Genomic DNA, 11,106 nt, shown 5'->3' on the forward strand with positions numbered 1-11,106 from the left:
AATAAAGTTATTTGCGTCTAAAACATTAATTTAACCCATGACTGCGTGGCCACTCAGCAGACGACACAACAGTAGTAGGCCTGATTACAAACAACGACGAGACAGCCTAAAGGAAGGAGGTGAGGGACCTGGCGGAGTGGTGCCAGGAAAATAACCTCTCACTCAACGTCAACAAAACAAAGTAGCTGATCGTGGACTTCAGGAAACAGCAGAGAGAGCACGCCCCTATCCACATCGATGTTACCGCAGTGGAGAATGTGGAAATTTTCCAGTTCCTCGGTGTACACATCACTGACGATCTGAAATGGTCCACCCACACAGACCGTGTGGTGAAGAAGGCGCAACAGCTGAAGCTGGGAAAAAAACGCACAAACTTTTACAGATGCACAATTGAGAGCATGGTGCGGCAATTGCACCGCCCGCAACCGCAGGGCTCTCCGGAGGGTGGTGTGGTCTGCCCAAAAAGATCATCAAGGACATCAACCACCCGAGCCACTGCCTGTTCACCCCACTACCATCCAGAAGGTGAGGTCAGTGGAGGTGCATCAAAACTGGGACCAAGAGACTGATAGAAGCTGTTTATCTTAAGACCATCAGACTGTTAAATAGCCATCACTAGCCGGTTTCCACCATGTTACGCAACCCAGCACCTTAGAGGCTGCTGCTCTATATACATAAACATGGAATCACTGGCCACCTCAATAATGGAATACTAGTCACTTTAATAATTTTTACATACTGCTTTACTCATCTCATATGTATATACTGTATTTTATTTTACTGTATTTTAGTCAATGCCACTCTGACATTGCTCAATCTAATATTTATATAGTTCTTCATTCCATTCTTTTACTTTTAGATTTGTGTGTATTATTGTGAATCGATTTAGATACTACTGCAATAGATACTACTGCACTGTTGGAGCTAGGAACACAAGCATTTAGCTTCACCCACAATAACATCTGCTAAATATGTGTGTGACCAATAAAATGTTGATTTGATATCAGTCTCAATGTGACACCTTTTGCTGAGTTTTTACCTCGCATAATATATTGATATATAGTATGCTAGACAAAATATCTTGTTTTGCTATCATTATTTCCACAATGTTACAATGAGATGCTTCATGAACCAATGTCATGCTGTGTGTGTGTGTGTGTGTGGTGTGTGTGTGTGTGTGTGTGTGTGTGTGCGCGTGCGTGTGTGTGAGAGAGAGAGATCCTAGTCCTGTCTAATTAATCCTAAAGTCAAGTCACATTTGTAATACTTATACATGTGTTTTGTACACAGCTCGGGTGGCCAGTGCACCAACCCTTTGGTGGTGCGGACGGCCCAATACATCACTCCCTGCCCTCCAGGATATCTACACCAGGCGGCATCTGAGGAAGGCCCGAAAGATCGTCAAGGACTCCAGTCACCCGAGCCACGGACTGTTCACTCTGTTGCCATCTGTCAAGCGAGATATCGGAGTATCGGCTCTTGGATCAACAGGCTCCGAGACAGCTTCTACCACCAGGCCATCAGACTGCTGAAAAGCTAAACCTAGCAGTCTCCCTGCACAGATCTGCACCTTACAGACTATTTGCACTGGAGAGAATATTATGCAGATTATAAATTATTTGCATTGACTTCACACACACAAGCATAAAAGACATGTTTTCCCATCTCAAAAGGTTTTTAAAAAACATATTAGGTTCCAAATAAAGTAACTGGGTTGAAGAATTCGTCTTAAATCTCCCATAAATCCCATTGTGACAGGGAGAATGGAAGCTTGTGTGCAACAGGGAGTGGCAATTGAATGCAACCTTCACAAAAAACTTGTTCAAATATTTCTAGCCTGTCTATCTATGCGTAACAGGGTTGACGTGTTCTGCTCGACCCGCTTTCATTTGATTTGGCAGAACGTGTCGGGAGTGTGTGTGTGTGGGGAGAGAGTGTGTGTGTGTGTGTGTTCGTGTGTGTGTGTGGGTCGAGAGAGAGGGTGGAAAGAAAGGGTTTGTGAATCTGGAGAAAAGTCCAATTGATTGCACTCTCTTATCCATTATTGCTGAGTTTGAATGTTCAATTAATTAATGAACACAGATGATGAGCATATGAGATTACAAATGACTTGTCATTGATTTGTTCATTAGATAATACATAGAAGTGCTGGGAGGATTCTTTCCTTCTCATAATAATACAAAGGACATTTTCCCTGAGCTCTGAGCTGGCAAGCCCTACAAAGAGAGGCACTGATCTTCAGATATTCTTTGTAGAGCTCTGTGTGTATTTATTTGTACAGACTTCTCAAGCACTAACCCAAAAGATCCCTTTGTAAAAACAACAAGCCGGGTATTGTGATTGACTGCTGAAGAGGCAAGTCTGAAAAGTGACAGAACAAAAAAGAGCTGCCTTTTGAATTCCCCCAGGTGTCCAAACCACTCAGCATTGGCCCATGCCCGTCTGACATCACACACCGTCTGACATCAGCTCACCGGTTTGAATGGTGACTGCTGCTGCGAGCTGCTCTGTTTCTGCCTGAACTGCCCAATTGTGTGTCCAGAGAAAAGGGTCCATCTAGGGGGGGTACTGACTCGGCCTGAATGGGGCGCAGCACGAGTACTCGCCAAACTCAGCTGAACTCGACTGAACCTGTTTTAATGGGTGGCATGATCGACCCCGTAGTGTGTGTGTGTGTGTGTGTGTGTGTGTGTGTGTGTGTGTGTGTGTGTGTGTGTGTGTGTGTGTGTGTGTGTGTGTGTGTGTGTGTGTGTGTGTGTGTAGGTTCTATGTGGGTTGACAGTGGTTCTGAGATTCTGTTGCCATGGATCCAGTTACACTCTGTGCCACTGTCAGAAGAACTCATTATTTTTAGGTGAAAATATCTCATTGATGGTTAGGATGCATGCTACTCATTTTGATGCTGCCATTCGCTTCCATACCAGACACCATCTTTGTAAAACAAGATTTTTAACCTAATTGCGTTATCCATTGATTATAATGTTTAGGCCACAATGCTGTATGATAATGTACTAGGGTTATAGATACGTATGTATTCTTGATCTTTAGGTGGTTTTAATAATTGCCACAGTGATACAGTATGTGTTGGCCTGGGTAACGTGTCCTTGATTGGCCTCAAGTTGTATTTTGAACACTAGAGGGCACTACTTGAATGCATAGATGTACAATTTCTAGAACTGGTGTACATTTCTCCTGACATGATGAGGAAAAACATTTTCTTATAATTCAATTCATGGACCCCAAGGAGAGTTGGAGGAACGGGTTTTCAACCATTTTTTATATTTTTTGTGACTCCTACTTACACAAATGACCGTTTCATATTATCCTTGTAGATATTATGGAGGCTGAGAGCTTTGGGTCCATAGGCCTATGAATGGTGTAGAGTTTTGGCAGTATATTGGCTACCCAAGCTCATTGCGCCAAATGCAACAGCCACAAACTTTTCTTCTCTAATGTTTCCTCTGGATTTCTAGAACGCAAACACATTCTAACCGTTCTGATTGGTCCCAGAAACTAACGGATTGAGCCAGAGCCAGAACACACTTCGATAAAGTGGCGTTTTGAAAAATCGTTATTGGCTTTAATACTCTGATTGGTTAGAGACGATCCAATCGACGATGACTTTGTTTTGTACTACACCCGTCATTTTGACGTCACACAAACAACTTCAATGATGCAGTCTCATACTGAAGTATGTAGCGAACATAGACAACCAATATACTGCCGTTTTCTCCCAAAAATATTGTCTAAAAAGCAGTAATACCTAAGTCAAATCTGACTGAATCACCTCCTCAACTAAAAATGTTTCACTTCCCTTTGCCAAAAGTATAAATTATGCAGACATTTAGTTCCAAAATGTTATTATTAAAAACCATGTGCAGTTAGCCTGTTGGCTATAATTTGCAGCTCCTGAAAGTGACACTTAAAGGAGAGCCAACTAATTCTACATCATGTGACCCTTGCAGGTCTTGAACCAACAACCTTGGCCTTGACAGCATTATGCTCTTACCAACACACATGACACCCAATGCCAAAGTTCTTATTTAAGTGAGTGGTTTTAATATTTATTTTAACTAACACTGTCATCGCAAGAAATGTTAATAATGTTGCTAAAAGACATTTAGCAAATTCTGTACATTTATCATCTGAAATAGAGGTTGTTTTGTGCTCTTTTATATGCAGGGACAGACAAATTAGATTAAAAAACACCAACAACACCCTCAAAGACACACCCGAACACACAGAGAAGGCTGCTTTCAAAGTCAATTGTGTGAATTTCAAGAGCCAGCTTTCATGTCCCGTCTCAAGTCTTTTCACGTGCTCGCCAAAACAGCTACCAAACCCAAAATAAGTCCACTTCCAACACGACATGAGCAAAATGAGCCTTCCTGAGGCATCCATTTGGCAAAAGGCTGCGCCTTGTGTCTTGCTTACACTAAAGGGCCCTATTCTATAAAAGCCTTTTCTCTGAGACAGAATAAAAGTGAAAGAGAAAAGGGGCCTGATTAAAAGGGGGTGCCTTTTGATTCGCGGTGCAAAACCGCTCTGTGCAGATATACGGGGCAAGGGGATTAGGCCCTGGGTCTATGTGACATACAGCGACTCTCCTTTTAACCCCCCCTCATTGTCTCCAGGCAGCCTTGGGGTGGTAAGCTGCCGGTTTGCCAATGGGGCCCGTTGTACAGCGTGACAATGGTTCAACCCCCCAGCCCAGACTGAGGATGTGATAGGGGAGCTAATGTCTCCCCATGCGAGGTACGGGGTGGGGTGGTTAGGAGGGCAGGAGGGGTGAGTGTGTGTTTGTGGAGGAGAGGGAGTAGGCATTGATTTGACATTTCATCATTGCATCCTTGCTTGTTACTGTAAACTTTTTTCCATGAAATTAGAACGACACGTTACTGCATTGTTCTTGTTGTTTTACACATTTCAAGTTACTTCCACGCACAATCTAACCTTTCAGTTTGTTTGATTAGAGTGTTGAAATGTATTTTATTCCAAATCATCGTAAAACCGACCACTGAAAGGGGGTGTAGAAAAGAGAGAAAAGCTCATATTCTAGTGGTGGTTTGTGGGGAGGAATGCCATTGAAATTGGCCGTTTTTATGCACCGGGCTCTTTTGTATGAAGGCTGAGGAAGTCCATTGTGAGTGCAGACACCCTGAGAAAGAGAGTATTGGAGCTGTTGTCTGCGGCTGCTTCTCCTCAGACCTAGCGCAATGAATGAGTGAATGCCATCGGAAGCAGCCAGCCCAACCCTGGGACAACACCACTGGGCAACATTTGAAGATGAACAACAATTAGTAATGCAGCTTCACTGTATTAATTAGTGCATACATTATTTTGTTTGATTTTTAGAGACGGTGGCAGTGTGAGTTGTATTGTTATTATTACATTCAACAAGAGAGAACGAGAGTGAAAACGACAGAAGTGATACAGATGCCAGGCACTCAGAAACACAGCAATACTTTACACCTTACGGAGTATAGAAATGTGTCAGTTGAGCACTCACACGCACTCCGAACAACATCTAGCGAGCCCACAGAGTAACAGAACCTTCTAAATTTAGATTGAAAAAAAACAAGTTAAATGATGACTTTATACTTAAAAGAAACTGCTCTCTGAATCCCTAGCAATGTACTTCATTGAACTCAGAACTTCTTGGTTAATTTTCGTCTCAGCCCAGCATCTCGCTTACTTAGTGTTGCTAGGAAACCCTGGGGCACTATTTGAAGTTGCACTGGCGCTTTCTTTCTGGACTAGCCTGGCTAACGTTCACTTCTTCTTGGCGGCAGCATGTATTAAAGAAACATGATCAGCCAACCAGCTTTCTGAAGACTGTGTAAGCAGTTTGGAGTCAGGGCATTACTGTTTACTGGCAGCAATGTCTGGTGTTTCTGTTGTGCTTTAAGTACCAAGCAAACATCTATTTAATCTACTGTGAATGTTTCAGAAAAGCCAACATCCACATGGATTGAATTGGACAATTCATCTAATGAAGAACTACTTATTATTCCTTATAGTGCAACATTTTTGGCTCGTTGATGTCACGCGCCACCCACTCAGTACAATCTATTTTGCAGGAACAACCATTACCTCAATAAACTTTCATCTGTGCTGAGGAAGAATGAAAGATGTATCTTATATATGAACAGGGCCCACATACCAATGTAATTAACTAGGCCTCTGTGTGGCGGTACAGAAACAGATCAACAATCAATACTCACTAATTAGCCGGAGTGTTCAGTTTGTGCCTACCGCCTAAGGCGAATCGCATAAAGATCGTTAGAGCTTCAAACTGTTTCATAACCAGGAAAATGGAGTGCAGTAACCTTTAACACACTTCTGTGCCCTATTTATTTTTATGTGAAACACAGCGCAGTCCTATACAGTATACTCCATGGATGCTGCACTACTTTACATGGTTGGCATTTCAGGAGTTATTCTGATGTGACTGTTATGTGGACCATGGACATACGGTATAGATGTGCATGTGCTTGCAGTTGGGTAAAAGGTACATTGCAAAAATACAAAACAACTCAGAGAACTTGAATACCATCTCATCAGCAGAGTTAGTTAGCGGTCTGCGAGTGTCTGAGAGAGAACAAGTGTATGTTGTGTGTCTGCATGCATCACAGCGACAAAGAACTTGAATGCCAGCTCATTGAGGAGCCTCGGCACATTCCAGTCTCTTTATTAAGATCATACCTGGCTTGTCTGTTTAAAATAAAGTCTGTTATCACATTAAATGTGTGTGTGTGTGTGTGTGTGTGTGTGTGTGTGTGTGTGTGTGTGTGTGTGTGTGTGTATGTGTGTGTGTGTGTGTGTGTGTGTGTGTGTGTGCGTGCATTCATGTCATCTCTCCCTTTACAGAGTCTGAGTGGCAGAGACAAGGGTTGGGAGTTGGGAGGTTCATTTGAGAGCCCACTGAGTACCCTTCTACTCTTTTCTCTTTGGATTCAGGGAACCCAGGCGTGTGTGAGAGTTTGTGTGTTTGAGTAAGAGTGTGTGTTTCTGGACACTGGGTGCAAATCTGTCTGTGTGTGTGTGTGTGTGCGTGTGTGAGAGAGAGAGCGTGAACCTGAACTCCTTTTGATTTAAAGCCCTCCATTTGAGTGGCTGAAGGAGCATTTTGTTCTGCTCTGGTATGCAGAAAGCTCCTTGACGCAGTAGCCACAGCTCCCAGGCCTTGAACCTGAGCTGAGGAATCACAGAAAGAACTCCATAATAACAGTTAATCTTCATAAAAACTTTATTGGTTACCATGGCCTACAATTCATTTGTTCCTTGAAAGTTCACATCTCCAATTTTACAAGTTAAAGTCTACAAAAATATGTCAACATTAGTTGTACATTAATTATGGTAGGATTTTAATACCATTACAAACAGTTGTTAAAAAAATAGGATTCGTAGAGGTAATATTCGTCTTGTTTACATCAAGCTGCTAAAAGCTTTTTTAATTAAGTCATGCTTGAGGCCATGGTGTATGAGGGAAAAGGATGAACAACTAAAACCGCAACTTGATAAGAAATGTACAACAAAATATATATATATACATTTATGTGGGTGCCCACATGAATGGCTCAATGGAACCCTGGCTTTAGAGAGGGAAGATGATAAAAAATGGTAATGAGATACGACCAGGTCTTGTGGTGTGCTGCACTTCCATCACCCACCATGATCAACAGTGACAGTCATCGATCCTCAGTCTCTCAGTTCACGGCCTGCATTATTGGCACTCGGTTGTCGATAACAATGCTGGTGTCATGGAAACCACGTGCCAAGGCAGTGAACCAAATAAATGAGGTGGATGGGTGTGAAGGGGGCAGGGGAGACGATGATATCTTTAAACCCTGTCTGTTTTTCGCAATGTGACCTCATTACTTTAATCCCAATGGGGAATACAGTGTAAAAGCAACGGCAGAGGATAATGGAGAAATGTGTAGAACTGTGTCATGTAGTGAGGGTTATGCTATTCTTTATTCTACAGTTGAACATATTTACAGAGTTATTCGTTACTGGGTGGAAGTCTAGAACCTTCTATTCCATGGCCTTAGTTCTCTCTTGTTTGGAATTTTAAATGTTTCAATACTTTAAAAATGTTTTTACAGTACCAGTCAAAAGTTTGGACACATCTACTAATTCAGGGGTTGTTCTCTATTTTGACTATTTTCTACATTGTAGAATAGTGAAGACATCAAACCAATGAAATAACACATGTGGAACCATGTAGTAACCAAAAAAGTGTTAACCAAATCAAAATATGTTTTATATTTGAGACTCTTCAAAGTAGGCACCCTTTGTCTTCATAACAGCTTTGCACACTCTTGGCATTCTCTCAACCAGCTTCATGAGGTAGTCACCTGCAATGCATTTCAATTAACAGGTGTGCCTTGTTAAAAGTTCATTTGTGGAATTTCTTTCCTTCTTGATGTGTTTGAGCCAATCAGTTGTGTTGTGACAAGGTAGGGGTGGTATACAGAAGATAGCCCTATTTGGTAAAAGACCAAGTCCATATTATGGCAAGAAGAGCTCAAATAAGCAAAGACAAACGGCAGTCCGTCATTACTTTAAGACAGGAAGGTCAGTCAATCCGGAACTCTTGGGCTCCCGAGTGGGGCAGCGATCTAAGGCACTGCATCTCAGTGCAAGGGGCGTCACTATAGTACCTGGTTAGAATCCAGGCTGTATCACATCTGGCTGTGATTGGGAGTCCCATAGGGTGGCGCACAATTGGCGCAGCGTCGTCCAGATTTGGTCGGAGTAGGCGGTCATTGTAAATAAGAATAACAACCTATCCCTCAACGTAACCAAGACTAAGGAGATGATTGTGGATGACAGGAAAAGGAGGACTGAGCACGACCCCATTCTCATCGACGGGGCTGTAGTGGGGCAGGTTGAGAGATTCAAGTTCCTTGGTGTCCACATCAACAACAAACTAGAATGGTCCAAACACACCAAGACAGTCGTGATGAGAGCACAACAAAGCCTATTCTCCCTCAGGAAACTAAAAAGATTTGGCGTGGGTCCTCAGATCCTCAAAAGGTTCTACAGCTGCAACATCGAGAGCATCCTGACTGGTTGCATCACTGCCTGGTACGACAATTGCTCGGCCTCTGACCGCAAGGCACTACAGAGGGTAGTGCGTACGGCCCAGTACATCACTGGGGCTAAGCTGCCTGCCACCCATGACCTCTACACCAGGCTCTGTCAGAGTAAGGCCCTAAAAATTGTCAAAGACCCCAGCCACCCCAGTCATAGACTGTTCTCTCTACTACCGCATGGCAAGCGGTACCGGAGTGCCAAGTCTAGGACAAAAAGGCTTCTCAACAGTTTTTACACACAAGCCATAAGACTCCTGAACAGGTAATCAAATGGCTACCTGGACTCTTTGCATTGTGTACCCCCCCCCTTTTTATACGCTGCTGCTACCCTCTGTTTATCTTATATGCATAGTCACTTTAATTATACATTCATGTACATACTACCTTAATTGGGCCGACCAACCAGTGCTCCCTCACATTGGCTAGCCGGGCTATCTGCATTGTGTCCCACCACCCGCTAAACCCTCTTTTACGCTACTGCTACTCTCTGTTCATCATATATGCATCGTCACTTTAACCATATCTACATGTACATACTACCTCTATCAGCCTGACTAACCTATCTTTGTATGTAGCCTCGCTACCGTACATAGCCTGTCTTTTTACTGTTGTTTTATTCTTTACTTACCTATTGTTCACCTAATACCTTTTTTGCACTATTGGTTAGAGCCTGTAAGTAAGCATTTCACTGTATATATACTGTATATATATGTATATACTTCTATATTTCTTTTAATTTTGTTCAGTGCAAGGGGAAATAAATGGAAGAATAATTAGAGATAATCAATTATCCACTTCTGAGGGTGGTGTGACCTTTTTTGAAGAATCATCCCTCAAAGAGGTCATTCCTGTGCTTCAAATTCCCCGTTCTCTTTTCCCTTTTGGTCAAAGGACATTTGATTGGCTGCAGTTGAAGCTCCCTGTGAGCAGATTGGACACGGAGGAACTGACTGTTTATATCACACAGTGTTGTGTCAGTTTTCTGGAAACTTGCCTCAATGGGAATGTCTTTTGAAACCGAAGAGACTTTAGTCGCACTTTTCTTTAGTCGTAGTGTTATTAGTTTAAATTTGTGTTGCTGTTTTTGTCCATTAAAGTTCTCTGTTTTGACATGTTGTAGGTTTTGTGTGGACCCCAGGAAGAATAGCTGCTTCTTCTTCAACAGCTAATGGAGATCCGAATAAAAATGGAATCACTGTGGATAGGCCTTTTCTGGCAACTTCAGAGCTTCTACATTTTCCCTTCGTTTGTGGGACAGTTGAATCTGGGGCAGGACTCTGGAACTGGTCTGTCCCCAAAATCATCCCCCCTTTCCTTTCATCCCCTGTCCTTTTGACCTTCCCTTTGAAGACAGACACTTATTCCCTACTACTTGAGCTGACCAAAATGTTTACAAATAGAAACTAAATACTCATTGGACAATACTCATTGGACAATACTCATTGGACAATACTCATTGGACAATACTCATTGGACAATACTCATTGGACAATACTCATTGGACAATACTCATTGGACAATTCTCATTGGACAATACTCATTGGACAATACTCATTGGACAATACTCATTGGACAATACTCATTGGACAATGCTCATTGGACAATTCTCATTGGACAATACTCATTGGACAATACTCATTGGACAATACTCATTGGACAATACTCATTGGACATGTCCTTGTTTTTTAGCAGTTATATGATGGCTTCTCCATCGCTTGACTCATGAAAATCCAATTATACAGCATGAGCATTAGACAATTCAATTTAGCCTATAATGGAGGCTCATCGGATGTCCTGAAACACCTTGGGAAATTGTTGCTGTTGATACGCCCATTGGATATTCCTATGTAACATTATCCATGGGTGGAACTTAGGAGTCTGAACAGGATGTTTGTTAGCAGTATTGACCAGTAAACTGAACAAAAATGTTTTTCTTTTGATAATTTCTCTGTTATTTCTCATTGCAATGGTTTTTCTTAGTGCTCTCCTAACAATAGGCCTACCA

The 11,106-nt window shown here is 42.3% G+C and overlaps 1 long non-coding RNA gene across 1 annotated transcript; it reads left to right on the top strand.

Moving 5' to 3' along the window:
- The first annotated feature begins 469 nt into the window (after nucleotides 1-469).
- Nucleotides 470-1,719, top strand: LOC112218212. Its single transcript, XR_002948599.2, has 2 exons — nucleotides 470-525; nucleotides 1,291-1,719. It is a non-coding gene; the product is annotated as an uncharacterized LOC112218212 (long non-coding RNA).
- Nucleotides 1,720-11,106: the final 9,387 nt, after the last annotated feature.

Source organism: Oncorhynchus tshawytscha, linkage group LG19 (genome assembly GCF_018296145.1).
Source record: "Oncorhynchus tshawytscha isolate Ot180627B linkage group LG19, Otsh_v2.0, whole genome shotgun sequence".
NCBI lineage: Eukaryota > Metazoa > Chordata > Actinopteri > Salmoniformes > Salmonidae > Oncorhynchus > Oncorhynchus tshawytscha.